The 25,441-nt window shown below is 38.8% G+C and overlaps 2 protein-coding genes across 3 annotated transcripts in view; one reads left to right on the forward strand and one right to left on the reverse strand.

Annotated features, from left to right (window-relative positions):
- Positions 1-109, reverse strand: part of LOC118228446 — a 111,727-nt gene extending 111,618 nt beyond the window's left edge. The window contains exon 1 of the mRNA XM_035419972.1: positions 70-109. The gene's annotated coding sequence lies outside the window, so the exon portion shown is untranslated. The remainder of the gene's footprint in view (positions 1-69) is intronic.
- The window catches only part of trip4 (thyroid hormone receptor interactor 4), a 101,671-nt gene that overhangs the window by 273 nt on the left and 75,957 nt on the right, over positions 1-25,441 (forward strand). The window lies entirely within an intron of this gene.

The following is a 25,441-nucleotide window of genomic DNA, read 5'->3' on the forward strand; positions in this document are numbered from 1 at the left end:
TTAACATAGTTTGCCAGCTATACAGATTTAAGTATTTCGTAGCTGCTCAAGAAATTTTGTGGAGCTTACCCCATCGTATGTGCATGGCGTGAATATATCATATCTCCCTGTTGGCCGTTTCAATTTTCTATAGTAATTTAGATTTCTGCGGAAAATAAGGTATGTGGTTACCGGCGTTGTCATAAAATTTTTCCCGACCGTGAAAACTGCCTGATTTGTTTACATTTTGGACAGATGTGGCTCGGGAGTAAATCTAGTATCGTTGTTTCCGTCGCAGCACTTTCGACACAAGCTATATCCTAAAATTTATTTTTATCGTGAAGAGTGCCTGACCCACAACCGTAAAAATGTGTTAACACGGCGGTAAAATTATATCGAGAAATGCCATCTTTGGGGGAAAAAACGCTATATTCTGTAAATGCAACCGTTGAAAAATGTCTATATGCTATAACTGCATTTAGATCAAACCTGTACTATGCATATATTAAGAACTTTCGTCAATCTCGCTCAATTTGTATAGTACCTTCATAGCGCGGAGTGTTCAAAACCATATTGCACTGCACCCTCTTAGAAATGAAATAAAATAAAAGAAAAACTAAACTGAAAAATGGCTACATGTGAATTTAAAATATAGACCCGCTAGTCTGAATTCGACAACTTTGGGCCTAAACTGGCTCATGTTTTAGTTAATAAAATTCAAAAGTAACTTATAATTTAGTATCATTTTCTGAAGCCTACATGATGTAGGCTACTAAAAGTTGTAAAGAAGTTGAAGCATAATTCATCCGTAGTTAGTACATGAGAAAAGTGAGCACTAGCCATGTTCTTGGGGTAATGAAACTGTCGAAACAACGATAGATTTACTCACTAGCCACGTCTGTCCAAAATGTAAACAAGTGAGGCAGTTGTCACGGTCGGAAAAAAGTTTATGACAACGTTGTCATAACATTTTTCCAGACCGTGAACGCCTTACTTGTTTACATTTTGAACAGATGTGGCTCCCGAGTAAATCTATCGTTGTCTCCTTCGCAGCACTTTCGTTACAAGCAATATCGGAAGCGCTATCCTAAAATTTATTCTTACCGTGAAGTGCCTTACCCCGCAACCGTAGAAACTGACATTCCGGCTCCGGCTCCGGCTCCGGCTCCGGCTCGTCCAGTTATTTGCGAAGTCAGAAAACGCAGACATCCCATTTCGTATTGTGATTTCATTATGGCGTGTGCTATTTAGACTGTAAATTACAGTTGCACTAATCGACCATCAAATACTATTTCTCTGAAGTTTTGTTTGGTAGCTAAGTAATTTTTACTATTTCCTTTAGGCTACTTAACCAAATAATTTGTTGGCAGCAAGCGTCATCAGCTAACGCTTATTTGCTATATTGGCTAGTAACGTAGCCAATGTTAGCACAGTTAGCAACTTCGGCTCCCAAGCTATTTGGCTAGTAAACTAGCTAGCTAACCTTAGCCGGCAAATATACAACCTGTTAAACGTGTCTGACGGCTTGTCAGTCATGAAAATTCCTTAAATGTGTTCCTGGGCCACGTTTCACGTAGGCCTATGTGACAAGCTAACTATTATCCTGATTAATTTGCTGACATTTTGGGATAAACTGCAGGATTTTCAGTTTCACAAAGCGAGTTCACGATTAGGGTTTATGCTTTAATTAGCTGGATAAAATGAACACACGGTGAAATCACGGACACCTATAGCTGAAATTAACACAAGGTTCTTGTTGATAAAATAATCATCATTGAAAGACTGGCATTTAGAAAGGAGCATGTTTTCAGCATTTTATATACCGGCAAGATCCTTTAACCCTCTGGGGTCTGAGGGTAAAATGAGAGACACTGGTGATTGTGCCATGCTCTGACATTTGTGTAAATTTCATCAACTTTATACGCAGTGATTCCAAAGTGTTTCATATCTCTGTTTTCAGCACAAACTCAGCTACACTAATATGGCAGCAGTAAGTAGGTCATAATCATATGTGGATTGTAAATTGCTCTAAAAACACACAAACTGTAAACAGTAATTTTGAACATGCACAGGAATGTTGTAATAAAACACTAAACAATAGTATCTAAGTTTTTGGATCACTGAAATGTGTTCATTAGGGTCTTGGGTATCAAAAGATGCCAAAATATTTTAGCAAATCCAATGAGAAATATAAAATAAATTGCTAAAAGTTAGTGTTGTGACTACTGTTTTTCAACACCAGGTGAGAATGGGAGGGCAAATGGCCTTTCTGTAATGAATATGCATTGGATAGGAAGACCTGCCAGCTAAGTAGGCTATTCACACCTGGCCGCATGCCTCCCCACCACTAAGACAAAGACTCAGTGAGCCATTTAGAAGACAGAAATGATGACATCTTTTGATTTTAGAACGTTTATTGAAGTAAACTATATGCATGGAAGATGAGATGAGACTGGTGTACTCTTGCAACGCCTGCATGGCCTCTTAGCTAGTGGTGAACTAGGCCGTGTTTCCTGATCAGCATCTCTGTACATAAGATAAAAACAAAATTGTTAGGAAATGTGACATCAAATCAAACTTTATTTATATAGCACATTTCCTTCAACAGGTGAAAATTAAATGTGCTTTACAAAAAAAGGACAAACCACTAACTAATGAAAACAAAACTTAGGAAATGTGACATGGATACATCATATACAAACAAAGAACCAAACAAACACAACCAGATGCAGAGAGGTAGCCTATAATTTTGAGAAGCAATGGTTAGAATCGTTCGTAGTGTGGGAATTTACAAGCGCGCATATTAGTGAATATTCCTACAAACACACAGAGAATGTAATATAGCACACATTTACAAATAGTGCAAGCCATCAACGAAACAACATTAGCTAAACTAAATAAACATTGATATTCCAGCACAACTACACCCAACTCATCAATAACAATGCCTCAATCTGAAGTAGGCTAGGTCTGTTTAGCTAAGTGGTTATTTTATTGCTATTTCCCGAATTTACTTACAGTATGCTAATATCGATCGTGTGAGGACATCAGTTGTAGAATCCTAGCCACGCCACTACACGCCAGGCATGGGCTATTTATTACCAATATGATCGAAAAAAAATACAGTCTACCTGCTACTTCTAACACAACCAGACGCAGAGAGCCTAGCCTATAATTTTGAGATGCAATAGTTTGAATCGTTCGTAGTGTGGGAATTTACAAACGCGCATATTGCTTGATATTCCTACAAACACAGAGATACGTTGCAATACAGTACACATATTTACCAATATGATCATAAGAAATATACTTACTCATGAAGTTGATCCTCAGCTGGATCAGTTCGGTGTTCGAAATGACACCGCTCTTCATCAGTGTCGGCTTCCGGACGGACCATTTTCCAAAATTAAACGAAATGTTTACCTCAAAAGAAGTGAATTAGGCTACACTTTGACATTCTATCCCGCTTTCGCAGGCTTGGCATTTCTCACATGCATCTCGCATTGCCCCTCCCCTAGTCTCCTTCTATGGAGAGTAGTTATAATGGGACGGAGTGTAGCACAGTGGGTAAGGAACTGGGCTTGTAACCGAAAGGTCGCAGGTTCGATTCCCGGGTAAGGACACTGCCGTTGTACCCTTGAGCAAGGTACTTAACCTGCATTGCTTCAATATAAATGGATACAATGTAAAATGCTATGTAAAAAAGTTGTGTAAGTCACTCTGGATAAGAGCGTCTGCTAAATGCCTGTAATGTAATGTAATGTCGTTAACATGTGAATGCAATTTAGGCGGACTTCCTGCTGAGCGAAATTCACATAGTAATGAGTAAGGATTAACGAAGCATACATGGTTTAATTAATCAAATTTAAAACTTTTAAAACAATTCATATTATTTGCCAGTGGGCGCATTGGAAAGTTGCGATTCTAAGGTTTCTGTCAATGTTTTTGTTGCGTCTGTATGATAACAACTCGTGAAGTTAATCATCCAAATAGAAACGAAAGTTCATTTGATCTTGTCAAGCTCCGTCGGCGGAGCTCCCGACCCCAGAGGGTTAAGGCAGTGGTTCTCAAACTCCGTCCTGGGGGCTCCCTCCGTATGTTGGCTTTGGTTCCAACTACAATTGGCAATCCGATAATTTTAACAAGTTTTGGTTTTTCTTATTACGTGCTTTTTGTTTTAGTGGGATTGTTTTCCCTCTTCAGTACCTTATACCAGAAACAGCTATGCATGCTATGAAGAATCATGCAAGTGTGTGAGTCTTTACCTATTTAACAATTTTTTTTAATGAAATGAAGGACTGAGGTTAATCAATATATTACACCGGGATCACCCAGGGCCGAGTTTGAGAACCACTGTTTTAAGGTACTTCTATGATTATCTTTGAGTGCTACTGATGTGTAGTCATGAGGGAATTATTTACATCTAGCAATTCATAGGAGTGCACATTGCCTTAAATGTTGGCCATTATTCAAATGTCTAATTTCAATTTGTATTCCTCTGTTTTAAGTGTGAGCCAGGTCTAAGCCAAACGACTTCAGACTACAACCTGTTGTACTGAGTCTATTCTTTTACCTGTCAGCTACGAGGGACATATGACTGTCTTTTTAGCATAGATGAAAAAGGTTTTGTATTTGTGTACTTCATGTTGCTTTGTGAAAAAGGAACAATATTTTTTACTCTTCATTTTTTTAAAGCAGCAGCACAAGCTGGTCCTCCTTAGTCTTTCTCAGTGAGATTATGGCACAGTATGTCAATCAGCCCACAAGAGGGAAATCAGTTCTGGATCTGGTGATATGTAATGATCCGGACAGAATTTGTAGCATAGAGGTAATTGAGCCACTTGGGACTAGCGGTCATTCTGCAGTTAGATTTGATGTATTATGGCAAATTAACAAGGCCTCCTCTATGGCCAGAATTTTTAATTTTAGACAAGCCAATTTCAACAAGATGCAAGAAAATTTAAGTAATATTGACTGGGTGAAACTTCTTAACTGCAGGACTGTGAATGAAAAGTGGGGTAGGTTAAGAGGGGTTATTCTTGAGGCGCAAAGTAAATTTATTCCAAAGGTAAGAAAAAGTAAGTTGAAGAAGTGCTCCCCCCAGTGGATGAACAAAGCCATACTGGAAAGTTTGAGGGAAAAAACTAAATTGTACAAAATATATAAAAATGACAGCACTGAGAGTAATAGGGCTGAATATTGCAATATGCGTGCTAAGGTTACAAAAGAACTATCCTACAGGAAGCCAAGAGGTTCTTTGAAAGACAAATTGCCGTAGATGAAGAAAGTAATCTGAAACGTTTCTTTCAATACTGTAGTAGGAAAAGGAAAGTGAAAGAGAATATCAGGTGCATCAGAAATGAAGAAAGAGCATTGCTTTCTGAGAATAAAGACATTGCTGATGCCTTAAATAGTTATTTTGTTGAGAGTTTTACTAGAGCAGAGGTTGCTAATAGACCTGAATTTTATCAGAAATTGAAAAAGAGGATAAATAAGTACTGCATGAATTACTTAAACTAAAGACAAACAAGGCAGCAGGTCCAGAAGGCATATACCCAAGAGTACTCAGAGAGTTAGCTGAGATCATTTTTAAACCACTGGCAGGTATTTTTAGACAGTCCTTAGAAACTGGAGAAATACCCGAGGACTGGAAGCGTGGCAATATAATACCTATATTTAAGAAAGGGGACCGTACTGATCCAGGAAACTACAGGCCTGTAAGTTTAACTTGCATAATATGTAAAATACTGGAATCTATCATTAGAGACTAGTTGGAAGTAGGCCTATTTCTTGAAAATAGCAACATCCTAAGGGATAGCATGGTTTTCGTAAGGGAAGGTCATGTCTGACAAACCTTCTGGTATTCTCTGAAGAAGCTACCAAGTATTTTGATTATAGCAAGGCATATGATATTATCGACTTAGATTTTCAAAAGGCATTTGATAAGGTACCACATGAGAGACTTGTCAGTAAAATGAAGACAGTAGGAATTAGAGGATGTATTTCAGACTGGATTCGGAACTAGCTACAGGGTAGAACACAAAGAGTAGTAGAAGGGATATTGTCCGAGCAGGGAGCTGTTAGATGTGGAGTCCCACAAGGATCAGTGCTGGGACCACTGCTCTTCCTCATTTATATCAATGACCTCGACAGGGACATAGAAATTACATCATTATTACATCGTCATATTTGCAAATGATACAAAACTGAGAGGCCCAGCTAATAGTCTGAAAGCTACTAAAGTAATCCAGGAAGATTTAAATAAATCCAGAAGCGGGTGGAAACCTGGCAAATTAAATTTAACATAGCCAAATGTAAAGTTCTGCATGTCGGAAATAAAAATATTAGGCAGGATTAGTTTATGGGAGGAACAACATTGGAATGTGCTCAGTTTGAAAAAGACTTGGGAGTAATGGTTGATCAAAGTGTTTCTGGTCTAGGCACTGCGCTGTCGCAGTAAAAAAAGGCCAACAGGATGCTGGAATATATAGCCAAAGGTATTGAGTATAAATCCAAGGAAGTTATACTTATCTTATACAATACATTTGTTAGACCACACTTGGAGTATTGTGTGCAGTTCTGGGGACAGTACTACAAGAAAGATATGGAGGCTCTGGAAAAAGTTCAAAGAAGAGCAACAAAATTGATTCCTGGTATGAAAGATAAAAGCTATGAGGAAAGACTTAAGATGCTTAACCTCTTCAAGCTTAGTAAAAGGAGACTCCATACAGACATTAGGAAGAATTTTTCACACAGAGAGTAGTCAATGTGTGGAATAGCCTGTCAGGTCATGTAGTAGAGGCAGAAACTCTGGGGATTTTCAAGACTAGGCTTGATTCAGTGTTAGATACTATGTAGTCTGTAGGTAACCAGAGCACTAATTTACTTCGGAAAATGGCAAGCATCGTTGGGCTGAATGGCCTGTTCTACTGTTGTCACTATACCAAAATTTTGACTTTGATACCAATACCAGGTTTAGTATCACGATACTCTATACTGAAAGATACTTGAAACTTAAATGATACTGATTCGATACTCGGTAACTAACGATACTGAAATTACCTTAATAGATCAGAAACGTAATGTCCGGACCACAAGGGTTGACCTCATTTTCGAATTCATGGTTTAGTAACAACCTTTAAAGGAGTACCATGGTGATTTTCACACTTTCTCGGTTTTATGTGCTAGGCTATTTGCACAAGAGGCATTGAAGAAACACAATGAGTAAAGTATTAAATATGTCCGTTCTGTATTTTTGGAGAAATATGCGTTTTAAATTTATCATCCTATTTTCAACCGGTTGAGAAAGTTGTCAACTTGGTGCGTCACGAATACAGTAACCACTCCCCTTTCCACGCCCCGTAAAGAAATCTGACAGGGCACACCGCTGGCTTACAGGCAAGACAATGCAAATATTTGACTAAGGTTAGGTTCACTTAAATTAGAGTGCCTTTTAAGGACTATTAGATTATTTCTAGTTATATTCATTTAGCTAGCTAGCTAACGTTAGCTAGCTAGGTAGTTTGCTTTCATAATGTTATCAATAACGTTAGCTAGCTAGTTTGCTTTTATGAGGACGTTATAGTTGTGCTTTTATCTTAACTTGGCTAGCTAGATAGCAAAAATTATAATTGGATATAAGTCAACATCCTTACCTTAGCTATCCATCGATACATGATATACTACTAAGCTAGCTAGCTTGTGAAAATTCAGTCTCCCAAAAAGAGCGCGTATCATGGGGGTAGCTATGGTAACGGGGCACGGTCTGTCAATCATAGCTAACTGACAGTTCTCATTACCACGCCCAGACGGTTCGGGTGAACTTTTATAGTGGGAAATTTAGGCTTAGAAAAATACGTTTTAAAATACATTGAAATGACTGAATAATAAAAAAATTATGCACATTTGTTTTATTGTTGCCGAAAGACAACTGGGAAGTGTCACGTTTAACCACCATGTTACTCCTTTAATACTACATCATACAATGACATTCTAAAGAATTGTGTGCTTCCAAATTTGTGGCTACATTTTGGAGAAGGCTCTTTCATGTTTCAGCGTGACAGTGCCCTTGTGCACAAAGCATGGTCCCAGGGTTCAAAATTAACTTTCTGGCTTACCTGCCAAGGTGGCTGGTAGATGAAAAAGGCCAGACAGATTTTTTACCAAAAATAATAAATTGTTTTTTACTATTGCAATTTTCTATTATTACTATTTAGCATGTCATCTTGGTCTCATGCCATTCTCAATCAATATTATAGTAGTGTGCAGTAATAATAGTAGTAACATTAACTGTATGCAGAAATATTAATTCAACTGTTTCAACACTAAAGTGTAACACATTTGAATTAATAAATTCAGTGGTATTCACCTTTAAGTGCAAGAAGGATCATTTATTAAGGAGTTTGAGAATATAACAGTCATATCAAATTTGCCAAATCAACTTAAACTTAAATTTATTGTTGCTAGAGGCTACAGCCAGCAGTAGGCCTACTCATAAATATTAGGCTACCCGCTAAAGAGCACGTTCTTCACCATGGAAATTTTGTTTCATTATTTCCGCCATGCGAGAGCCTGGAGGGAATTATGCATTTGGTTGTGTGTGTGTGTTTGTGCGTTTGTTTGTGTATCTTTCCGCAGCTAATCTCCCATACTACTGGGCCGATCAGCCTAATACTTGTTGTGCATGCTGGCAGCAGGCCAAGGACCTGAATTCTCAAATATTTTGCAAATCGATCAATGACAAGTATTTTATTTGAATTCATTTCCATCATTGTTGTCCATTGAAATACATTGAGTTCTAACTCCTCCGGTAGGGGCCACAAGTGATCAACAATTGCTTCCGTTTGGAATGAAAGACCAGCGATGTAAAATGTCTATTTCAACGTTAAAATGCCAACAAAATAATCCGCCAACTAACAGGGTACATTAATGTTTGAATCTGTGGCAATTGTTTTGTTGGCATTTTCACGATGAAATTGATATTTTACATCGCTGGTCTTTTGGAATTGTTACCATCCAGATTGTTCCTGTCCAGATCTGAAACCAAAGTGGCAGATTATAACGTCAACGTTATAACACATCGTGGCTGATATGAATGAAATTAGCTAACATGTCACCACCTTTAGCGTTACTTCACTGAATCGGCGTTTTGGGGATTTTCAGTGGTACATGGTAAAAACTTGTATATTGTATTTGTCTGGTTGCAATGATTGTGTAGCCTCTATTGTTGCATCAGCAAAGCTAACACACCTGGCAGAGATCTGCACTCTACTGAGTGCACTCTTCTAGTTGTTTATGTTTCACTGATATAATTTAACGTTATAGTCGAGGACATCGTTTTTGTCCTTATGGTTAATTTAAAATGTAGTGCCAGAAGACAACCATAACAATCTTTTTTTCTTATTCACCTTTATTTATTTCGAAATTTGATGTTGAATACATAGTTGAAAACTGTCTAATGACGTGGTTGTTATATCCTGAACGCGTTTCCCTTAGCTACCGCAAGTAGCTAACGTTATATGATAGCTACGTTAAGCTATGATAGAATGATAGCTTAAACGTTAGCTAGCTGGCTAATTATTGTTAACTTGTTAACCATAACCAAACGTTAGCTAACTTGTAGTTAGTAGTCTCTTCAGTCTGAAGTGCGCCTGTTTTCTTTCTCTTTTCTGAGGGCTCCACTCCCGCAATAAATCTCTACATGGCTGGGTTTGTTTCAACTGCCCAGATGACAACAAGTACCTCACGTACTGTAACAAAAAAAAACACCAGTTACACACACCAACAAACTTTGAGCCACTGCGCTGCAAAACGTTTAATAAATAAGTTCTATGCGTCAGCCATTATGTTTCCTCAAATCGATTCATATCATTGTGGATGGCCACAAGATAAAAATGCCCATTCTGTTTGCAACATAGGACTTTGAGTTCACGAACTAGTCGTTTCATTTACTACGCATTATTGAAAAGTGATGGCTATATTCTGTAGTCACCCCCACCGAGTCAGCGCACAGCAGGCAGCAGGCTGAGAGCTGACCATTCCCGGCTATCACTCCGGGAAACTCTCACATTGAGGAGGAGCTGTGGGAGCTAGCGAGACAGAAGCCTGGTGTGGCAGCTGAAACCCAACCCCCCGCAACCTATACATCAAAATGAAGCTTATAACCTGTAGTTTTTAGCTCTATGTGTTAATTTCCTTCATTAAGAAAAAAAAAAACCCAGTCGAAATATTGAAAAAAACGATGTTTTACCTTGTATTTCAGTCAATATTCATCCGTTTAAGATGTAACATGATATATGTATCAGTCATAGGTCTTGGCTATAATGAACACGAAATCCATTCATGGTAACAGTTGCCACCAAGGGAAAATATGAGGACATCTGATGGTTTGCAGTCTATCCACACACATCGAGAAACACGAATGCAGCATCATTGGAATTTAAGATTATTCCCTTCAACTGAAGGATGTTTCTATATATCTTTACTGCAAAATAGAATATTTCGGTTTATAGAACATTTTTTTCTGTTTCTGATTGTTCAATGTACCCCAGTTAAAGGGGGGGGGGAGTGGTGGTGGGGTTCAGACGGTTCATAAAACTTAGTTTAGTTAAAAATAAAAAAGAGAGAGAGATGAAAAGTACAGTATGAGGATGTGGAAATATATTTCAGAATTAATTAGCCTATATACCAATATTAAATCAATTTGATGGTTTGAAGGCACAACAGTTGCATTGCCAATGAATATTAGGTTAAAAAATACAACATTTGACTGATTTAACGTGACTTCCGGTATAAACCACGCCCACTTCCTGTCTTCTATCCGAATACAGATGCAGATACAGATAATTTTGTTGGTTGAGCAGATACAGATGCAGATACAGATAATGACGTCTCTGCACACCCCTAGCTACAAGCCAGTACACTACGAGCCGCTGTCACTACCCCGTGTACGCCAACAATCTCATTAAAAACATGTTTTCAATGTACAAAAATGCCAAGTTACTCACACATACAAGACATACACTGTCTATAACTCATTCTTTCAAACTGGCAAAATCTAGGCCTGCCATTAAAAGTATTGATATCAGAATGATGCCAAGATACTGTACTACAAACAATATAGGCTCTCTTGCCTCACCGAAATTAAATAAGCTGTATTCCAAAGTAGTGCTATACAATGTTTCCTCAATTGTTTCAAGTCACTTGGTCCTGTGTGCATAAGCATACAGTACATGGACAGGCCAAACATGTGTAGATGGGTTTGTAAAAGTGAAGATTGATTGAATAGGCGTCAATATGTACAATTTGTATTGGTATGTATGTATGTATTTAGCTGCCCAGCCGTTCTGTTGCGTGAATGATTGTATGTATCTTATGTATGTCTGTTCGTAAATGTAAATGTAACAGGCGCCGAGGGAAATGTGCCCATGGGGATAAAGAAGTATTCTATGTATGTATGTACAGTATATATTTTACATGCAGTATTTATGTAAGTGTTTGGGGTTTCCGTGAACATGCAAGTTGCAACACTGTGCATCACAGAGCTATTTGATCCTTTTTGGGAGTCCATAAATTTGCTTCAGTTTTGGCCATTAGTGGAGATATGGGATGGGAACCTCCAAACATCAGACATAAATGTCTAATGCTTCGGCTTTGGAATATTACATTACATTACAGGCATTCGGCAGATGCTCTTATCCGGAGCGACGTACAACAAAGTGTATAACCATAACCAGGAACAAGTGTGTCGAAAACCCTAGAGAGAAGTACCGTTCCAAGTGCAGGGAACAACCGCATAGTTCAACTTGGACCCTGAAGGATAAACTGATTAATACTAACACAAACGAGAACAGCAACAACGCAGTCTACGCAGAAATACAAACAGCAGATAAGACGAATGCATTAACTAAGTCACCTACGAAACAGCTACCTAGTTACAACCCTAAGCTTACAGTTAATTTAGAGATTACAGGGAGGTAGGGAGGGATGGGGAGAGGTGCAGCCTGAAGAGGTGAGTCTTCAGTTGTCGTTTGAAGTGGGTTAGTGTCTCAGCTGTTCTGACCTCCACGGGGAGGTCATTCCACCATCGTGGGGCCAGGACAGACAGGAGATGTGTTCGGGAACTATTGATGCAAGCTTTTACATAATATATTTCAAGTTCATTGAGTGTCATTAATGCTGAGAATTTTTTTTACCCACGAAAATAATCGGTCATCCTCCTCTTGTCCTCACTTTCTTCCTCCTTTATCCATCTTGCTTAAACTGGTGCGGCGCAAAACTTTCCTTTAAACTAATCATTGATCTCAAACTGTTTTATTTAATGTTCAGTGATTAACAAGCATGCAAACATCTGACTAATCAATTGGAAAGGGACACAGCTTCTTCGCATTGTGTTAGGGAGATTAAATGATAAATGCAATTTAGAAAAATCTGTTTTAATCGCTAAGCAGTGGCGGAATCTTCCCCTGATTTTCCTTGAGTATCAATACAATTAATCCACAAAATAGGCTACTCAGTACTATCATATATAGCCAGCTCTCTGGAAAATTACTAATGAAAACAGGTTGAGATCAATGATTAGTTTAAAGTAAAGTTTTGCGCCCCACCAATTTTCAGCTCACCAGTCACCGCTGAATAAAACGTTACGTATGTGGGAAATATTCAATGCTAGCTTAGCTGCTGACCAGCAACCTGCTGATTTTGGTTAAGCAATCAAAGTTGCCGTTAATAATAGCCGGTGTTCGTGGGGGCTGTGTATTCACCTCTCTTTATAATGTTGCATAAATGAAATTACATGTTAATGAAACTACCTACCGCGTCCGCTTCCAATCAATCAAGACAAGCAACTGTCTATATAAACGACTGTTCCTCCTGAGTTTTTTTTCTTCGGATTTTTGATTGGTTGAGCGAGTAACTGTCTAGAGGGAACACAGACTGGAGCCTAAATGGACTGGATTGTCATAGTTAGGGGTCCAAGCAGTGAAGCTGGTGGAACCCTGTTGTATCTGTTAGGATTATTAGGGGTCCAAGCAGAGAAGCTGGTGGAACCCTATTGTATCTGTTAGGATTATTATTATTATTATTATTATTATTATTATTATTATTATTATTATGATTTTTCTCCGCTAAAAGTGTCTGAGGTTCAGCAACCATAAGTTGTAGACCAATCAAATTTGGTAGGTGGATTCCTATGGCCCCCCACTACTCAGGCACTACAAATCACCTATGTCGGCCAGATGGTGGCGCTATAACAAAGGGTCATACTTTAAAAGGCCATAACTCCCATACCATAAGTCAGATCAACACAAAACTTCATCGACCGATGCATCTGAATGTGCTATAGGGACCACCCATGTCCGCCATATTGTTTGCCCGCCATTTGGACTTTTTTATTAGTTGCGGTGCTGTAGCTCCACATCTAAAGTGTTATGACATCTAGTCCTTTACGGCAAGCGGCTAGAAGACATCCATGGCGACACAACTAAGTAATCCGACACCGTCGGGTCTAGTTTTTATCAGTGAGGGGAGGGTCAGAACTTGATAATGGACAATATTATCTATCTGGGCATTCATAAAAATATTCTTTCACCACTCAAAAATCGTATTCCGTCATAGCAACAAGATAAACCCGACAATAGCCCTAAGATATGCCAATACGGCAGTGAAAACGATGCTCACTGAGTAACGAAATAAACGGGACAACGTTTAAAAAAAATGATACCATGTCATTCCACAGTCAATATATGGGAATACCACACCTGTTGTTTACAGCGTTGTTGCCCTTTTTAGTACAGCCTGGCTTGATTGACAATTCATTTATTCAGTAGGTGAGAGTATAAGCTTTCTAACAATGTAGGCTATAACATGTCTGATTTTGCTTTTGGAATAGCATTTTATCGGTCAGCGTAACCAAAAAATTTCTTATCGCATTCACTTACACATTCACTCTATGGTAGCAGTAAAAGATGCTGCACCTAACGAAACGTTGTCAATGATTTTTCATAATTTCTTGGAAAATACTATTAGTACTGAGGACTTTGGGGCATAGCTAAGCCATATGTTTGCTGATAGACCTATCTGACATCGTGTTCTGGAGCAAAACAGAAGCGGATTGTATCATTGCTTTACTGCCTCCATCTCTGTCTAGCCTACTGAACACATAAAATTTCATCATTGCTATGTAAGTATTACTGCTTAAAATATTTAGGTTTGTTCCGTTGCTACCATATTATAACAAACTTTTTTGTGTCTACAGCTGCAGTTTCTCGCTGCAGTTAGCCTACTAATATTGATTATAAACAAAAGACGCAATTGATGCTGTAGTCTGCCAATGTCAAAATAAATGATACGGTACTCTGCGGGCAGCACGCAGGTAGCAAGGATGGTGAATTGATATTTCGTTTTTTGTTTCATTTTTTTCAATGTCGTATTTATTATTTGAAATATGTATTATTATTCTATCTGTCTCTGAGGCGCTCTGAAATGTGCATTCTCTGCTAAGCTGAGCAATGGATTGGAATATGTGTCTGACGTAGTGTTGCACGGTATACCAAAACTTCAGCACCTTTTTGGTATTTAAAAAAAAAAGAACGGTTCGGTATTAGTATTTTCTGACGTTCGGTACTTTTAGGTCAAATGTAAAAGCCAGGGAAATGTGTCTCATGCATTACTGATTGAGAAGATGAAGGGTGTAATTTGTCAGAATCTTCGCAAGATGGCAGTAGCAACTAAGGTAGCCAGGTCAGGTGACGTGCGCTTGTCCATTTCACCTCGTTGATACAGCGCACGCTTCGACTCAGTACACTTCAGTAGCAATAGGTGTTCCAATTTGGAAATATTTTATTATAGGAAGATGCTGTATTGTTATTAAAATATGCTGTTTTTAGATCTATTTAAAAGTGAAAGACCTGTTTAAAGATTATTTAATTTGTTTAATTTTTAAAATATATTTAATATATTTTTCTATTGTTCAGTGTTGTAACACTATAGGCCTATGCTTATTAATATGTTGAACAGGCTTCAACATAAAGGTTGTTAATAACCCAGGTTGTTAATAAACCGTGAATTCGAAAATGAGGTCAACCCTTGTGGAAATTACCTTTCTGATCTATTAAGGTAATTTCAGTATCATAAGGTACCGAGTATCGAATCAGTATCGTTTAAGTTTCAAGTATCGTTTCAGTATCGAGTATCGTGATACTAAACCTGGTATCAGTATCAAAGTCAAAATTTTGGTATCGTGACGACACTAGTCTGACGCCTTTTTTAGTTGCGGCGCGGAAGCACTGCAGCTCTACATTCACGCCGGGCCATCTAAGTGTTACGACATGCCATCTAAGTGTTACGACATAGTAAAGGCCTTTACAGCAAGCGACTAGGACACATCCATGGCAACGCAACTAAGTAATCCAACAGCGTCTCTTAGCACATAATTGGCCGTAAGTCATCAATATTTTATACAGTCATCATGATGTTCAGTAGATATGTTGGGTGAAGGTATATGATCACGAGGACAAAACCATTTTAAAATAGCTCCATAGAGGGCGCAATACTACCAATGCTTGGACCCCTCCCAACGCCGCTTGCAGCTTTAATTATTTGTAAAACTGTCGGTCAAAATAATTTATTTACTTACCAAAGGTGGGTGGATGCTGTCTACCCGCATCCACCCCCAATTTAACCCCTGTTCAGGAACATTACCATTAGCCCTAGAGACCTGCAAGTTTAATGCCACTCCAGAGGAGGACAGACTTTGTTTGTTGTGTGAGCTAGGTGAAATTGACGATTAGGTTCATTTTTTGTTTTATTGTCCTGTCTATGAGGACATAAGGGATGTACCTTTTAGTAAAATGTCCTCCATTTATGTTGATTTCTTTGAGCTGGATGATAATGAAAACCTTGAGTTGTGCTTCAGGAAGGGAACTCTTTGTAGCAGATCTTATTTGCCAAGCTTGGGAGAGAAGGAATTTTTTGTTTCTGACCAAGCTGTATAATAATCTGTAATTTTGTAATGAAATGTAATGAAATATTTGACCACTGCAACTGTATTTTTGGTGTCTTATAAACCCATGAGGGTTGGGCACTTTCTGTGCATGAAACGAAAATTAAAAAAAAAAATCAATCATATTGTAAGTAGCAAATATAGAATAACTTGTACATTTAGTAAAATGAAGTTCACAAGCAAATATAAACATATGTTTTCTGGAGGAATATGTTTCCTGTAGGTATTCACCAGCAGTTTTGTACATGAATTTAAATGTGTTGCATGAGGCAATTAGAACTATTTGACACTTTGATGTGACACAAAGTTTGAATGACATTGTAAAATGGTAAGATTAAAAAGCACAGGGCCAAGTGATTTGAAACAATTGAGGAAACATTGTGTAGCATTGCTTTGGAATACAGCTTATTTAATTTCGGTGAGGCAAGATAGTCTATATCAGGGGTTCCCAAACTTTTCCATGCCAAGGCCCCCCAAATAGCATTAGCTTCTAGCCGGGCCCCCCCTTTTGCAAGATGTCTTTAAAAACCCATTGACAATACTACGTCAAATGTAAAATAAAAATAAAAAAACTACTTCTGTATATATTTCCTTACTTTTATTAATGCAGTAATTACATTTGTATTTCAAATCTTTAATCATTCCATTAGATTCCATTATAAACATTGTTTGTCAGTTTAGTTTAACAACATTCAACAACATTGTGTGTGTGTCTGTGTGTTTGTGTCTGGGAGTGAGAGAGAGAGCATACTAGTGGGAGGGGTGGGTTTGGTGGCTCCTACACAGTTTGTCAAGCCTGGGTTTTATGTCTGTCAGTGCCATACGCATGTCATTGTCCACATGTAGACATGCTCTTGTGTTTTGTTTGAAGTACTTTTAAAGTTGAAAAGCCAGACTCACACAAGTAGGTGGTTGCAAAAGGGAGAAGGCATTTCAGAGCCCTCTCAGCCAGGGCGGGATAGTCCTCTCTTACATGCAGCCAGTAGTTAGGGAGGGAAAGAGCCTCAAATTTCATTTTTGAATCCCATGAGTTTGTCATCTCAGTCAGGGCTTCCTGTGACTTTAAGTCCAGACTAGAACCTACACCAGGGGCAAAACGGTCCCTAACCCAGTTTAAGTGGGTGTTTTCAAGGTCAGGGAAATAGTCTCTGAAATATCCCTGGAGGTGCTTCAGGTGGGACTGGATCAGTGGAGAGGTGGTGCCCAACTCACCAGACGACAGCAGCTCCTGGTGAAGCAGTGGGAACATTTCTGTAACTCCCTCCTGGAGCTTGTCTGACCATAGCGTAATCTTCTTGGAAAAAGCATGCACTTTGTCTTGCACTTGCAATATGTACATGTCACGCCCTTGCATGCTTTGATTCAGTACATTTAGATGCTGGAAATTGTGTGACATGTATGCAAGTTATCGAATCCAGGCTGCATTTGTAAAACGGTCTGCCAGCTGATGCTTTTCAGACAAGAGGAACTCTGCAACCTCCCTCCGCAGCTCATACACACGGTTAAAAACTGCCCCCCGTGACAGCCAGCGCACGTTGGAGTAAAGCAGCAACCCTTCAAAATGGGCGCCCATCTCATTACACAGCAGAGTGAACAGTCTGTGTTTCATGGGGCGGGCTTTAATGAAATTCACTATTCGTATAATGCCCTGTAGTACCTGATTAAGCTCGTCGTCGATCCTTTTCGCACCGAGCACCTCACGGTGGAGCATGCAGTGTGTGGCAACTGCATTCGGCACTTTCTGATTGATGAGAGCGGTCACTCCACTGTTCTTCCCAGTCATAGCTGCGGTCCTGTCCGAACACACCCCCACACAATGAGACCAGTCAAGTCCATTAGATTCGATGTACTCGGCCAAAACTTGAAAAATGTCTCACCCAGTGGTTTTACTTTCAAGTGCTTTACAAAATAGTATTTCCTCAACAAACCTTTCCTGGGAAATGAATCTGATGTACACAAGCAGTTGGGCAGCATTGGATACATCCGTGCTCTCATCCAGCTGAAGCGCGAAATATTCGCTGGCTCTCACCTGCTCCGAGAGTTGAGCGGACACGTCCTGAGCCATGTCACCAATCCGTCGGCTCACGGAATTATCAGAGAGTGGTACAGCGTCGATTTTCTTAGCAGCATCCTCACCAAGCAATTCTCAAACAATGTCTTTAGTAGCTGGTAGAATCAAATCCTCTCCAATTGTGTGTGGTTTCTTAGCACGAGCAATGTGGTATGAAGCCAAAAACGATGCCTTCAATGCCCATTCGGGGACAGTAGCTTGCTGCACAAATGTAGCCGACTGCCTGGCCAGATGCTCTTCCTTTCATTTGAAAAAGTCGACTGTTTTTTTGGCCTCTGCTTTTATTTCATGTGACGCTGAAGTTTAGACTGTTTTAAACACTCATTTGAGAGGGTCTTGAGGCAGAGAACGCATTTAGGGCACTCAGCCATTCTTACATGCGGCAGTAAATTTAATTTACTTACTTTATGTATGCTTGCAAGTTTTACTTAGCCAGGAGTTTTTCAGATTTTTTGCAGCAGAGCTTTTGTCAGCTGGGCTGTTGGTCTGCTCGTCAGGTCTTTTCCTTTTTAAAAACTTGTCCATTTTCGTGAGTTAGGCTAGTGCAAGCTAGCTAGCTGAATTTCAGACGCAGAGCAGCTTCATGGCAGGCACAGACCATCACCAGGTCAACTCTGACAGTGTGTGATGAATGATGTTTGACTGGCAGGCAATTAGAAAGATGGGCATGGCAAATAAGATTCCGATGTTATATATTATTATAAATTATATATTTTTTATAATACACATAATTCTATTTTATTAAAAAAAATAAAAATAAAAAAAACATTTTCCCTCATCTTCCCTCCAATTTGCTGAGGCCCCCCTGGCAGCCCCCACTTTGAAAACCACTGCTGTATAGGTATGGGGCATGCCGGCCCGCCCAACGTGTAACCCAACGTACAAACACCTAGGCCTGTTAGCCCTCAATACAAAAGGTCTGAGCATTATTAGCAAAGACTAATAGTTGTCTCTCATGACCAATACAAATAAAACAATATCAAAAATTGACACTAGGTAAATAAATGAATACAAGTAATAATTACATCTTTGAATCTATCCTGGCCAGACTTCATTGTTCCTCCTCTTCTGAGCACTCCCTAGAGAATTTTCTTTAGCCATGCTGATGAGTTGGCAAAATTAGTAAAATCTTCCAAAAACCGAAGGAAAAAAACAATTACGTTGCAAATCGTGCTTGTATTTTACTGCATAATGCTATGGTTTACTGCAGAATGCTGTGAGGAAGCAAACGTTTGTGGTTTCACATTGGTCTGTGCCCTTCTAAAGAAATGAAAATGGGACATGCAATACACAATTGGAAAGCCTATACTGTTCTCTACTGGATAAAAAAGTATCAAACCAGAACGAACTGTACAGAGTTACATTTGTCTAAATTGCGAGTGGTGTTTTGGGCATGGTAGGTGTAAATACCTACTCCCGCTTTTTGTTTGCCTTTTTGTGTCTCAAAATGATTATTCAAGACAATTAATGAGCACTGAATCTTGAAAGGGACATGTTTACGTGTAAAACCAATTGTATAGCCTTATTTTATTTATTCCATATTTAGTCGCAGATATTGGTAGTGGAATGACGTGGTATAATTCCAGAAACATTTGTCTTGTTTATTTTGTTATTCAGTGAGCAGCATTTTTCACTGCTGTATTGGCATATCTTATATTGGTGCTATTGTTGGGTTTGTCTTGTTATATTTATCATTTGCTGATGATGTGGAGCCTTATAATTTTGCGGTTACAAAACGATTCAATGTTTCATTTGCTCATTTGCCATTGCCGTCTATTAAGGCTGTCAAAAGAGCCATGAAATTGAGTTTGAATATTAGCTTTTGTAATTAGTTAGAATAGTTAGTAATTTGCCACAAGTCGGCATTTATTAATCACAATAATAGGGAAATGATTGTTTATAGAAAAATCCCTGTTTATTTCTTAACGCAAAAACTATTCAAACGGCTAACTGTAGCCTAAAACAACATAAATTACTTAGCCTACTCTGTTTAGTTTGTTTAACTTCTTTCATCATCCAATTTTATCAAAATCTTCAGAACAGAAAGGAAACATAGCCTGCCATGGGAACATTATTTAGCCTAAATTGTTAGCTGACCAGATCTGTTGAACGAAGTGAAATTAAGCCTGTATATTCATTGAGATGGCAGGTATGCCATCCCGCCAAGTTACGCCTTGGCGGGGGCATGCCCCATACCTATACAGCACCGAGAGTTTGGCACTTTTCAGGGTTCCCCACAGAAATAACCACAACAGCCACAGACCCTCAGCCCTTAAAAACATTAAATTCTGTACATTCTGACCCCATTTCAACAGACAGATTTCATAAACAACTTCACATGTCCACACAATAAAGCCCCAAACTAAGGGGATTTTGCGTTTTCTCCTTCTTCTTCTTCTCTTTCTTCTTCTTCTCATTCTTCTTCTCATTCTTATTTTTCCTGCCGCCTATCCCACTAATAACATGTCTCCCCATTGGACATTTTACCGACACCCGCCAAATCTTCACCAACACGACCCAGTGAAAAACTCGCATACACACGCACAATACCCATACCTTCTTACTCTGAAACATTTTCAGTACAAACAGTTAGTCCGCCTGTGGCCTAGTGGGTAAGGCCCCAGTCTTGGGAACACAGGGTCGGAGGTTCAAGCCCAGCTAGAAACGTGTTTCTTTAACCTGCTTTTACCCTCACTAATAATTGTCTACTACTTCTCAATTATTGCTTTTGCACCATATCTACCCGCCGTTCACCGAACGTATACACTGAATTATGACGTACCGTCTGCACGTTCTGTTATTAACCGGCTACAATATTGCAAAGCCATATGGATTCAACGGGAGCTCTTCTGTGCTTACTGGCCTGTGTTCTTTAAAACCGCGGACAGGTTTGCTAATGATATTTCACGCATTGCATAGCTATGTCATGGTGCTGCACTAACAAAGTCACACACTGGTAAACCTCCTGTTGAAGGATTGAATACCGCCTCGCCCTCAGGCAGATAATTCCCTCTTTTACACTAACGTTTTCTTACGCTTTTATATTTTCTTTACCAAAACTCACTCACGGCCACCCATATGCATTTCATGACGGTAAATGTATTCCTTTTATTAAAAAGTTACACCAGTTCACCACCCAATCAAAAACTCGCATACACAGGCAAAATACCCATACCTTCTTACTCTGAAACATTTCCAGTTTAAATAGCTAATCTGCTTGTGGCTTAGTGGGTAGGGTTACAGTCTCGGAAACACGGGGTCTTAGGTTCAAGCCCAGCTAGGGACACGTTTCTTTAACCTGCTTTTACCCTCACAAATAATTGTCTACTACTTCTCAATTACTGCTGTTGCACCATATCTACCAGCCGTTCCCCGAACTGTATTATGACGTACCGTCTGCACGTTCAGTTGTTAACGGCTACAATATTGCAAAGCCATATGGATTCAACGGGAGCTCTTCTGTGCTAACTCGCCTCTGTTCTTCTTTAAAACCACGGACAGGTTTGCTAATGATATTTCACGCATTGCATAGCTATGTCATGGTGTTGCACTAACAAAGTCACAGACTGGTAAACCTCCTGTTGAACGATTGAATCCTGCCTCGCCCTCAGGCAGATAATTTCCTCTTTTACACTAATGTTTTCTTACGCTTATATTTGCTTTACCAAAACTCACTCACGGACACCCACATGCATTTCATGACGGCAAATGTATTCCTTTTATTAAAAAGTTACACCAGTTCACCACTGTGCCATTTCTACTAACTATATTTCTTCATTTGGCTGCCGTACAAAACCTTCTTATCAGCAAACGCCATGTTTCTACATTCATGTTACCTCGCCCTGTTCTCTATCTAGCCACATACAAACAATTACTACGTATGTACGTTCTGCAACTCCCCATTAAAACATTACATTTAAAAACATGATTCACTCATAATTATAACTACTAGTACTGACCATGAAAAAAACACAGCAGTGCAATAGACTTCACACGTTACTTAACCGTCCACTTTAACAGCTGGCGCTTTATAGCGACTGTTATATATACCGTTTGATAAGGAAACTAAGCTCGCTCATGGTCACTTCATTTACTTCTCACTATAGTCTGTGATCATGTCAACCTCCACCTACATGCCCATTCTGCTAAAAACATATTGTTTCAACTACGCAATTTCATCATTTCTCCCAATTTCTCTCACAATGTTGTTATTTTCTCATATGCAAAGCCTGCTGGGACATATGCGTCTGCTCCTATTCTCCACTCTCAAGTTTTCCGGTTCTAGCTTAGCAAAACAGCGAAGAGGATTCCTACGTGCAGATAAGTCTATCAAAATGCCTTATAAACCTTACAAACACTAAAAGTGCATTGCCACAAAATAACAGACAACGGAGCAGGGCAGAAGGGTACACAAGTTGCGACCTAGGGAGCTCTAATTCTACGGGCTTGCTCATTCTTTTGTCAGTCAAGGCTCGTTGGATGGCCGTCAAATCCATGAGTACATACACTGGCCATATTTCACCTGCGTTTCTTATACGCCACCGCACCCATTGCCACAGCCACTGTTTTACATATATAGCAAACCGAAACTGCTCAACGGTACACGCTCATCAGACTGTACAAATTCACACAAGGATAGCCATAATCCACAACCGTTTCTTACAGGGTCACTTTGCATTTCTCACTCTCATAATAAAACGCTTTGCAAAAAGAAATGATATCTCTTAAAAAACACGTTTTCAACGTACAAAAATGCCAAGTTACTCACACATACAAGACATACATATCTATAACTCATTCATTCAGCCTGCCATTAAAAGTATTGATATCAAAATGACGCCAAGTTACGGTACTACAAACAATATAGGCTATCTTGCCTCACCAAAATTAAATAAGATGTATTCCAAAGCAATGCTACCCAATATTTCCTCAATTCTTTCAAGTCACTTGGCTAGCCTGCCTTATCCAGAAAGGGCCAGTGTGGGTGCACACACCTGATTCTAATAATCAAGGTGCTTAGCAAAGACTCTAGTGGTTGATTAGTAGAATCAGATGCGTGCACTCACCGGCTCTTTCTGGGTAAGACTTGTTACAGGATTGAAATTGTGCTTTCAAGTGTTTATTTGATATTTGAGTTAAGAAAAAAAAAACCCATATTATAAGTAAGGTAAGACTGTTTTGCTCCTATGGTGAAAATCTTTGTTGCTGTTAGGGGACAGGGGGGAATTTTACACTTTTTTGCTTTAAGCACTCAGCTAACAAACTAGCCAGTTAAATAAGTAAGCCACCTTCTTGCCGACTGTTGGTTTTATTGTGTTTTTTTTTTAACTCCTCAGGAGCAAAATTGAATTTTAGTTAGATGGGTTGTCGTTATTGTTATGTGCTAACATTCCAGGTAAATTTCTTTCTGTTTTTTATTTTGTTCTGAGATATAAATAAAATATTTTTGGCTGGACCGCAACAGCGGGGCTAGCCCTATAAACGCGAATGTCTGTGAGTGACTGAGTGATGAAGTTACACCATTGGTCGGCCAGATGACGTGTTAGGTCCAGCCATATATTAAGTTTTTACCTGGTCTTGTTTAGTATAAGGCTTCCTTCTCTCATTGCTATATTGTAAAGGCTAGCTAAATTAGTCAATTAAAATCTGAGTGATTCCACACCAGGTAGTTCTTTTTCGTGTTAGTTATTCAATGTTAGATATTTAAAAGTGCCTAATTTATATAGTTTTTTCCTGTCCAGTTTCTGGTGCTAGTTTTCCAGAGCCACCCACATATTTTTAAGTTGGGGTCGTTGTGCCTCTGTCTTGGCAGTAATTTACTCTAGACATAAGGAGAGAGAGACTGATAGTTGCCCAGATGTAAACTCTCAAGACTTCCTATTATAGTATGAACACCAATGAAATCTTTTTAAAGCAAAATTGTTCTAAGTGTGACATGGGACAGCGGGGGGTGATGGAACGGGTGAGGATGTGTTGAATATATCGGTTTGGCCGATATATCAGCCATTATTTGACTTTTTTGACAACATCGGGATCGGCAGTTATGCCGCCGATGTGTCCCGATATTTTAACAACTATAATAAACAAAAAAAACAATGATTATTTATCTGTACTTGTCTGTTTGAACATTGTAATTGCTATTTACTAGAATTATCCAGTAGAGGGAGCTCTAATACAAGTGTGAACTGCAGCAGCTGACGCGCTACTTCTCTAATAAGACGCTTGTCACTCGTGCCTCATCCAAAATTCTCCACTGCAAGACTTGTCTGCACAGATTCGATTGCCGCAATAAAGGTATGTATATTTAGTGAAAGTTTTTAATGAAATGCGTTTATACGACCACTATGTTTATCAATCCTCATTATCAAGCGAGCGAGCTAGCTAACATATTTGGTTCACTTTAGCAAACTAGCTGGCTAGCAAGCCTTTATGAAGTGGCAGTGAGCACATAAGCAGCGTAGGATCTACATTTCCAGAGGACATTGCTGTATTCTCAAATAAATAACCAGCCAAAATAAAACGGTGATTGAATGCATCACACATTTGTTTTTTATTTGAGATAATGATATTAGCTACTACATGATACTGTGTCAATAGCCAGCGCGTTATTGCAAGCGAGTGTGTCATCTAGTCACGCGTCATCGTAGCAAGCTAACCAGACAGTAAAAACGCAGATAAAACACTTCTAACATAGATAATTTTAAGCCTTGTTATCTAGCTTTGTCGTGATAACATGAGAGAAGGATTGCTGTTGGAGAAGTGAATCAACCAACAGTTAGCACGGGTAACCTGCACGAAAGCGCATTGTAGTTTTTTTCATGTATTTCATTCAGTCAATTTAATTTCATCTAACATTACACTTGATTCACTCTTTAGCTCCGCTAGATAATGTCTTACTCTTTGAGATCATGTAGTAGAAATAAAATAAGAAAATATAATTCATTTAACTTACTGGGAATATATAATAAGAAATAATGAGGCTGTGTCAATAGCTAATGTGTTATTGCGAGCGAGTGTGTCATCTAGTCACACGTCAGAGCGCATTGTAGTTATTTTCACCACCGAATTCTTATGGACAGGGAAGCTCGCTAGATAGTCTTACTCTTTGAGATCATGTAGTAGGAATAAAATAAGAAAATATAATTAATGTACTGAGAATAGATACTAAGAAATAATAACAAATTAATAACAATAATAATAATAATAATATTCATAAAAATACATGTTTGAAACTGGAAAACTGATTTTTTTAAATTAATTTTTTATAGATGGCTGGAAAAGAAAGGAGTAAAAGCAAGGTGTGGAGTTATTTTGATTTCGCACACTTAAAGATGGTGCTAATATATATATTTAATTTAATATCATCTTTTACTTTTTTATCTAAAAAGTTC

The sequence above is a fragment of the Anguilla anguilla genome, chromosome 5 (assembly GCF_013347855.1).
Source record: "Anguilla anguilla isolate fAngAng1 chromosome 5, fAngAng1.pri, whole genome shotgun sequence".
Lineage (NCBI taxonomy): Eukaryota > Metazoa > Chordata > Actinopteri > Anguilliformes > Anguillidae > Anguilla > Anguilla anguilla.